Source organism: Ochotona curzoniae, unplaced genomic scaffold, assembly GCF_017591425.1.
Source record: "Ochotona curzoniae isolate NIBS_2020 unplaced genomic scaffold, NIBS_Ocur_1.0 contig_908, whole genome shotgun sequence".
Lineage (NCBI taxonomy): Eukaryota > Metazoa > Chordata > Mammalia > Lagomorpha > Ochotonidae > Ochotona > Ochotona curzoniae.
Window position 1 is genome coordinate 13,835,272 of NW_024466607.1, and position 9,093 is coordinate 13,844,364.

A 9,093-nucleotide genomic window follows, 5' to 3' on the forward strand; every position below is an offset into this window, starting at 1 on the left:
CTGCTTGGTGTAAGTTTCCAACACGCTTGTGCAAATGGGAGGCATAGGATTCAGAAAGAGCTGAGGGGTGGTGAGTGCGCAGTTACCAAGCACTGACTTTATCTCAGATACCTTACTGGTGCCTGAGCAACTGTGCCCCTCCTGATGTACCCATAGTGGGGGAGACGTTAGTCCCATTTCTCTAAGAAGCAGACACAGAAATGTGCCTGTGGGTCACACAAGTAGAAAACCCAGGGCTGAGGCTGGCACAGTAGCACTGCACGTTAAGCCACCATGTGCAATGCCAGTGTTCCATACCGGAACACTGATGCGAATCCCTGCTGCTCTGCCTCTGATCCAGTTCCTGGTTAGTGCATCTGGGAAAGCAGCAGGTGACAGTCCATGAACTGTGGGCCCCTGCTACCCACACAGGACAGCAATAGCCTTGGCCCAGATCTAGCTGCTGTGAGCATTTAGGGAATGAACCCTAAATGGAAGATTCTTTCTCTCCTTTCTTCCCTCTTCCTTCCAAATAAATAAGTAGATATTTTTTAAACAGAAAAAAGCAGCAGTACTGAGACACAAACACAGCTATTGTTTGTCTAGAACTTTTGCTATATAGTCCAGCACACCAAACTTGCAAAAACTATAAATATGGTGCTTAAAAAAAAAAAAAACAGTTAAACCACATTCCAAATTAGAGGCAATGCATTTCTACAGAAGTACTTTTTCAGGCACACTGTTTTCTTTTTAATTTTTTTCATTTGATTTGTGAAACAGAGCTCCCATTCACTGATTTACCTTCCAAATGACCACAAGTTTTTTTTCAAAGTACTGTATTATTCTTTTTTAGAAAAAATAATAACGTTTATTTGAAAAGCAGACAGAACTCTCATGAATGACTCATTCCTCAAATGTCTAAAATGCCCAGGGCTGGACGGAAGCCAGGAGCTCCACCCAGGTCCCCCACATGGGGGGCAGGAACCTTCACTGCTGCCTCTCAGTTTCCATTAGCAGAACTGGGGGCAGGAGCTGGGGCTCAAGCCAGCTTTGAACTCCAATACAGGATGTGGGTGTCTTCATCAGTGTCTCCTCCTCTGGGCTAAAGATCTGCCCGAGTTTTATCTTTAGCTGTGATGCTTACCTGTAGCGTTGCCAGCCCATGACCACACAAGGCCCCATGTCCTGCCTAACCGTGGAGTGTGGGCTTGCACCTCTGTGAGGCCAGCTTCTCCCACAGGGCCACATCCCCCCCAGGATTAAGGGTGGCACAAAACACAGTGCCTCAGACTGACCTCCTGCCCCCAGTGTTTACTCCAACTTTCAATAATCTCTCAGCAGCCTCCTTCCTTGGTCCTAGAGCCTCAAAGCCACCCCCAGCCATTGCCACGGCTGTTAGCCTTGCAGCCCTGCACTTGGGCTGCCTGTCTCCCCCTGAGGGCCCCGCACCTTCCTTGCACTGATTAGGACAGGGGGCTCCACACTAACGCTTGCTGAATACCTACTCAGGTCACTCGGGCAGATCTTTAGCCCAGAGGCCGAGACACTGATCCTGTATTGGAGTTCAAAGCTGGCTTGACCTGAGTAGGTACCTGTCCTGCTGTACCCCAGAGCCCCCTCCCGCCCTGCCCCCTATCTGGTGCCCTGTGTCTGCCTTAACAAGAGACACCTGTCTTCCTGGCTAAAATGGATGAAGCCAAACAGACACATGGGCACATCTAACCCACTGAAAGTCCAAGGCTCCGGTCAACCAAAGGCATCCTTCATGTTTTCCTGCAGATAGAGAGCAGGTGTTGGCCCAGAGGTTAGGACATCCACATGCCACACTGGAGTACCGAGCTCCGTCCCTGGATTCATTCTTCACTTCCACTTGCTGACCGTGGGAGGTAGCAGGGATGGTACAAGTACTTGGATTCTTGCCACCCCAATGGGAGACCTTGGTTCAAGCTGCCAGCTCCCAGCTTCAGCCCAGCACTGGTTGTTGTGAGTATCCCAGGAGTGAGCCAGCAGATAGGAGCCCTATGTCTGTCTATATCTACCAATCTATTTATCTTTATCCCTAACCCTATCTCTACCTTTGTTCTGTCTGTATCTGCAGATTTTAAAAGGTTTTAACTAAAAAGCAGTAGGCAGACATTTGCTTTTTGTTGATGAGATTGCCAATGCCTTCCTTAAGACCGTATGGATGTTTTAGACAAAATAATTTTAAAAATCTGTTGCAATGGCAAAGGAGACCCTCAGGTGACAGTGAGTGACCATCATGGCTCCAAACTACATTCCAGGGCCCTGGAACCAACACTGCAATCACAAGAACCACCCCCCACCTTCCTCTCAGTGCTGGGTAGTTGCAGACACAGACAGCAAATTTAAAATGGGAAACACATGGATTCAGCAAATCAAAAAGCAATACTTTGAAGTCAAGCTAAGCAAGACAGGATGCTTGTTACACTTGAACTTCAGTCAAGCAACAAACTTTGGTATAGACACATCCCAGAAGTCACAGTTTTTGTGCTGTTTGGTTTTTGCTATGTATGTGAAATTCAGACTTAATGCGGCATATCCTCTATTTTCCTTTGTGCTAAATCTGGTAGCCATCCATAATCCCAAGATATTTGACTCACGCTTTAAAAGTAAAAAAAAAAAATTCTTTTGGCCAGTCTGAGCCAGGGCAGAGATAAATGACCCACAAGTCCTCTGAGCAGGCCATTAAGGGTGGTGGGCAAAGCCCCATGCCTTGTCTCTTCCTTTATTAGGATAAAATGCAACACTGAGGCATCCTAGCTGCTCCTTGGGCCGTCCCTTCAGAGTTAGGAAGGCAGAGCTTCACTTTGACCCTGTTATGGTGAGATTCAAAGTCTGAATCCCAGGCTGTCCTCCTTGGCACTCCAAACTTGGCTTCTAAGCAACTCTCTCCCATGGCAGTCTCTCCTTTTCCCTTTCTTTGTCCTGCACCATGCCCTGTTGCCCCATAGAATCCCCTGCCAAACCCCACTAGCAGGACTGCTCACCGTGAGCCTCATCTTAAGACTCCCAACCTGAAAACTCCGCATGCCCAGGCCTGTGTATTAAGGCCTCAGTCACTCAGCTCTCAAACTCAGGCGCTTTTCTCCTCTGCTGGCTAATGCTGTCCTGCCTTCCCCTGACCTGGCACTACTGCATGCAGCCTACACTCCACAACGGCTCACAGCAGACCAAAGCCCTGAGGACTGGCAGCCCCAGGATTACTGCTCTCTGTACTCCCATTCAGGACTGGACCACTCAGGCACACCCACCAGGAGAAAACCATGGATCCACACTTGTGACCTTTAAGTCCCTTGCTTTCTGCAAGTGCTGCAGGCCTCAGTCCAAGCAGACAACATTGCCCCAAGGGCCTGCCATGGCTATCTTCCTATGGGACCCAACATGGACTGTGCCTCCCCTCCCGAGCTGAGCAATGCCTTGCAGGTGGTTGCACACTATGCCCCTCACTCCCTCCATCGAGATGGTGCCTGAGCTCATGATCAGTTCAGCAGGCGTGCTACATTGGAGTTGTGGCCAGCCTCACTCACAGCATCTGCTGCCCACAACCTGTCTAGCCTCTGTGTCTGCAGAGCCCCCATTGCACACTTCCTGGGTGTGTGCACAGCCTACTCACGCAGGGTCAGCCACCCAGGGCCAAACACACTCCCTCTCCCCTCCCCCCCACTGCTCCCATACACACACACACACACACACACACATCCTCTGCAAAGCAAACACTCCATGTCACCAGGTTGGTCCCAATTTCATCTGACACAGTTCACACCCAGACTCCGTATGTTTCCCACCCTCATCTCAGATTGACTCAAGGACACAGTCTAAGTCCAATTTCTCTCTGAAAGAACTGGAGGAATTGGGAAAGCGGATGAGTGAGAAGGCCACCAAGAGGTGGCCTGCAGCCAACACAGGGGTGCCATGGCCCTAGCCCCTTGCCAAAGGTGGCTGCCACAGGTGGTGTTGCCAGTACCTGCCTGGGTTGGAAGGCCACGGGTAACAGGAACATCTCCTGTGAAGGGCTGTTCTTTTGATTATGACAGCACAGAGGAAGTGACGACAACGTTTTTACACCAGAAGAACGTTTTCCTCATTTCTCAACATTACTGTTCAACTTCAGAGAATTCGGGGCAGGCACTGTGGCACAGAGGTTCCGCCACTCTGCATTCATATGGGGTGCCTGGGATTGAGTCCCACCTCTGCAACGATCCAGCTTCCTGCTCACGTGCCTGGGACACAGCAGACGATGGCCCAAGTACTTGGGCCCCTGCCATGGAGGGGGGGAACCCGGATGGAATTCCTAGCTCCTGGTTTTGGCCTGACTGTTGTGGGAATTTGGGAAGTAAACCAGCAGATGGAGGATCTATCTGTCTCTCCCTCTCTCTCTGTCACTCTGACTTTAAAATAAATAAACTAAACTAAAAAAAAAAAAAACCTAGAAGAATCAGCATGAGGTAGCAGCTTCAGAAAGCAAGCACTCCCTCGTCTGTCACTCGAGGGTCCAGCAACAGCAGCTGCTTTCTCAGCCATGATGAGCTGGGGGAAGTGTCTCCTGGGCAGAAAACCATGACAACAATCATCAGAGCATTGAACTCGCAGTTATCCTCCACAGCTGGCTTCATTGCTGTCAGCTTCCATTGCAGACAAATTTTGCATAGCTGCATGCTCACACTGCAATAGAATTCCCCAGTCTCCTTAATTCTATAATCTATAAATATCTCTTCCTTGCATAGTGTCCACAAATTTTCTTTTTATACAGTACGATAATATCGCGTTGATACACTTAACTGAATCAAAGACTGAGTTCTAGAACTGGATAATGTTTTTTAAAGATTTACCTATTTGAAAGGCAGAGTATTTCTAGAAAGGAGGAGGGGAGAGACAGAGAGATCCTCTATCTGTTGGTTCACTCCCTAAATTGCCCTAATGGCCAGGACTGGGACAAGCCAAACCCAGGAACCAGGGGCTTCACCGAAGTCTCCCTGTTATCCTATGGGACCCTGTGGGTAACAGGATCCAAGCATTAGGGCTGTCCTCTGCTGCTTCCCCAGCTGTGTTAGCAGGAGCTGGATCAGAAAGGAAGCAGGTGGGGCTTGAACTGGTACTCAAATGGGATGCCAGTGTTGCAGATAGCATGCAACCCACTAGACCACAAACACTAGCCTCTATATTATGACTTTTTCAGTAAAGAAAGACCTTATACTTCTGAGGAGTTGCTTTTGAGGATAAGCTCCTTGCAGTGGACGGGGGCAGCTCTGTGATGTATCAACCTAGCCAGGCTGGACTACAGTTCTCAGAACTGTCTCTCTCACTGGTGTCTGGGTGGGCTGCACTCCAGGAGAAACTGACACACATTGTCACTTATCGTCTCCCGGGATGTATCAGGCCTGCAAACACTGCCATGTCCTTCAGCGCCTTCAGCTGCTGGTCCCAGTGCAGAGAGGTTTAGCTCTGGGATGAGACCATGACTTTTGCAGGCCACACACATTCATCAGCAAGGCAGAGCAGCCAGAACTCAATTTCAGGCTGTCCTCATGGGCTCCAGCTTATTCTGCAGAACCCCTATGCATCTTCGTTCTTTTCCCCTGTCGCCCATCATCCCTTCCCAGCTGTCCTCCCTGAAGTTCAAGTTCCAAATCAGGCCTGAAGGCAACACCCTCTGAGCTACATGACACACTTGTGTCAGGCCGAGTCCCAAAGGCCAAACCTTAGTGCACCTCCCAATTGGGTCTACTAGTCTGAACTCTGAGTGACACAGTAGGCAGCACAGAAAGCGACTGTAGAGAAAAGCGTCCTTCAGGATAAGCTTTCTGAATTGGTTCTGGGTTTCCGGAATTGGTTCCCTGATCTGATTAGACTTCAAAGCTCTGATGACCCTGTTTCCTGTGGTTAAAAAAAAAAAAAAAGAGCCCTGGCAGATTGTCATAGCTCAACAGTGACTCAAATGATCGTCTCCTGACTCCTGACTTAAGCCCAGTGAAGCAAGGATCCAGGTGCCGAAACGTTTACTCACACAGCACCCAACCTACGTTGTCTCCCCCCTTTCTTCATACACACTTGGAACGGAAAACCTCAGCTATCAGGAGAATCCCCACATGGATTCTCAGGCCCAGTAGAGTGAGGGTCAAGGACAAGCCATTATTACAGCATCACCTACCGAAATACAAAAGAAAAACAACACTGAGCATCTGGAGGAACATGAAAGAGGAAGGATGGGGATTCCCCCACAGCTTACCTCACTGGTTTGTGCAAAAGACAAGTGCATCTTGGAGGACAACGGTGAAGAGTTGGAAGCTTCACCAAGAAAACACATCAGTGCAGCTGTGATCTCAGGTGTGGTTTCATGGCTGGGGCCGAGCGACATGCCCCTTGCACCTGGCATGTAGTCAAAAGGTGCCTTTTCTCTGATCCTGTTAGCAAAAACCAGAAGAAGCTGATTGGTTTTAGTTGAGCAGGCCAGAAACCAAGAACAGAACAGTCTCAATCTCAGACTGTGCTCTGGACAAAATTTTTTTTAAAAATCTTACAGTATCTTACAGACTGGCTCACTCCGAGCCACAGAGGAAGTTGTTTTGTTTTTAACCACACATATGCACAAACACAATAGAGTGCTGTTTACCAGGCTTTTCAAAATCATGCAAACAGTCCCGCCATGTCAGCCCTTCAGCACTGGCTCATTTTGATCTGTACAGACCCAGCTGTGACTGCTTCTGTTTCCACCATGAAAACAGACTCCATTCATTTCCCTCCTCTCTTAATGGCAGGCATGAAAATGGCCATCACTCCCGGTGCCTAGTAAAGATCAGCTGACCGTTCTTACACGTATCTCCTTGTGCAGCCGTGTAGAATTTCTCATGGGCAATGGTTCACAAATGTTTTGGCTATCAGCATCCTACTCAGAGCTGGCATTGTGGCACAGCATGTTACATTTCCACCTGGGATGCCAACCTCCTATATAAGTGTCAGTTCAAGTCCCAACTCCTCCACTTTCTATACAACACCCTGTTAATGTGCCTGGGAGAACAGAAGGAGATGGCCTAAATGTTTAAGCCCCTGCCACTCACATGGGAGACCCAGATGGAGTTCCAAGCTTCAGCTTGACCCAGCCCTGATGCTGAGGTCATTTGGGAAGTGAACCTCTCTCTGTAGCTCTGCTTTTCAAATAAAAGTAAATCTTTAATGAAGCCTTTTACAAACTTAAAAATTGAGAAGACCAAAGAACTTTTGTGGATGTAGGGTTATCTGTCAACTACTAACATGAGAAGTACAAACACAAAAAAATGTTTATATCCTTACATCCTTTTATATCCAATAACAAACCCAACCATTACATATTAACATCAATACTTCATGCAAAAAAATCTATATTTTAAAGATTTATTTTTTATTTTTTTTTTATTGGAAAGGCAGATATACAGAGAGGAGAGACAGAGAGGAAGTTCTTCCGTCCAATGATTCACTCCCCAAGTGAGCGCAACGGCCGATGCTATGCCGATCCGAAGCCAGGAGCCTCTTCCGGGTCTCCCACATGGGTGCAGGGTCCCAAAACTTTGGGCTGTCCTCGACTGCTTTCCCAGGCCACAGGCAGGGAGCTGGAAGGGAAGCAGGGCCGCCGGGATAGAATTGGCGCCCATATGGGATCCCGGGCATGCAAGGCGAGGACCTTAACCATTGCGCCACCGCGCCGGGCCCAAAAATCTATATTTGAAAAAGTCAGTCACAGCAGTATTGTTTCCCATTTTTGCAAATTCTGCTCAATGAAAGAAGTTGACTTGTTTTCTGTATCCAACCTGTTGTACTATCAAATGCAAAACACCATCTGGGAAACTCTGCTCCTGAGAGAAGGGGAGGGAAAATAGAGTGTTCATTACAGAAACAGTGGGCACCCACACAGGTCCCCCGAAAGGCTCATACCTGGAGACCAGCTGGAGGGGTGCTCCATAGAGCAAGATGGTTGGACTGCCAGGTGGGCACAGGCTCACATTCATCAGCTGCTTCCTGGTGCTCCTTCAGTCAGCTTGGTCCACAGTTACATTCCCAGCTCCATGAGTTCACCAACCCTGCAACTTGTCAAGCTTTGTAGAAATTAGATCAGAATAAACCATATTTTTAAAATGAGTAGAAAAAGGATGATGGTCTCATTAAAAGGTATTGGAAGTGTTGGCTATCTCTACGAGGGGAAAAAATGAACCTGAACCTCTATTTTTGTATCACCAGGAGGCGAGCCCCTCACCAACATGATATGGAAGAATCTAGAGTCTGTAATCCCACTCCCACAGATTGACTGCAAAAGCAAGCAAGCTAGTCAATGATGTTAGCAGTCAAGAGAGAGGCTTCTTGGAGAAAGTTGGGGAGAGAATGGAAGAGGAATGGGTCTTCTGGGGCCCTTTTTGTTTATGTTTCCTAACCCCCTGAAGACAATCTAAGGACAATTGGGAAAATGTGAGTATAAACAGGATATCAAAGGATATGGAGAGATCATGGCCAAATCTAACAGAATTACAGTGAGGTGTGAGCATGTCCTTACTCTAAGGGAATGCCTACTGAAGAACTCAATGCTGAAACCCCACCTCTGTTCAGATGGCTGTAATCAACATGTTACAGCATGGACGGCTTAGGCAGTGATCATTTCTCACAGTTCTAGGGGCTGGAAAGTCCAGAATGCAGCCATCAGAGGATGCAGTGTTTGGGGAAGGCCATTTCCTGGCCTGACTGCCATCTGTTCCTGCATCCTCACCCTCGTCTGAGAGACAAGAGCAAACCAAGAAGCCAGCTCTCTCCCACCTGTCTTCTTAGAAGGCCACTAACCCCATCTGCAGTCCCCTACCCTCATGACTCAGTTACCTCCCCAGGGCATAAGCAGGAGCAAGATGGGGAGCAGAGCATCCGGGACACAAACCAGCACCCACATGAGATGCCAGCACTTGCAGGCAGAAGATTAAAAATTGGGCTATCCAGAATAAATTGGTTAGCTACCCCAGCAAAGCTTGCCAGCAAATATCTGGGTGAATGGAGGTGGACTGTGTCAGCTGATGGACCTTGGAAAGATTTCTTCATCCTTGGATTTGTGAGATCAACGGCATGTCAGAACTAACAAAGCCA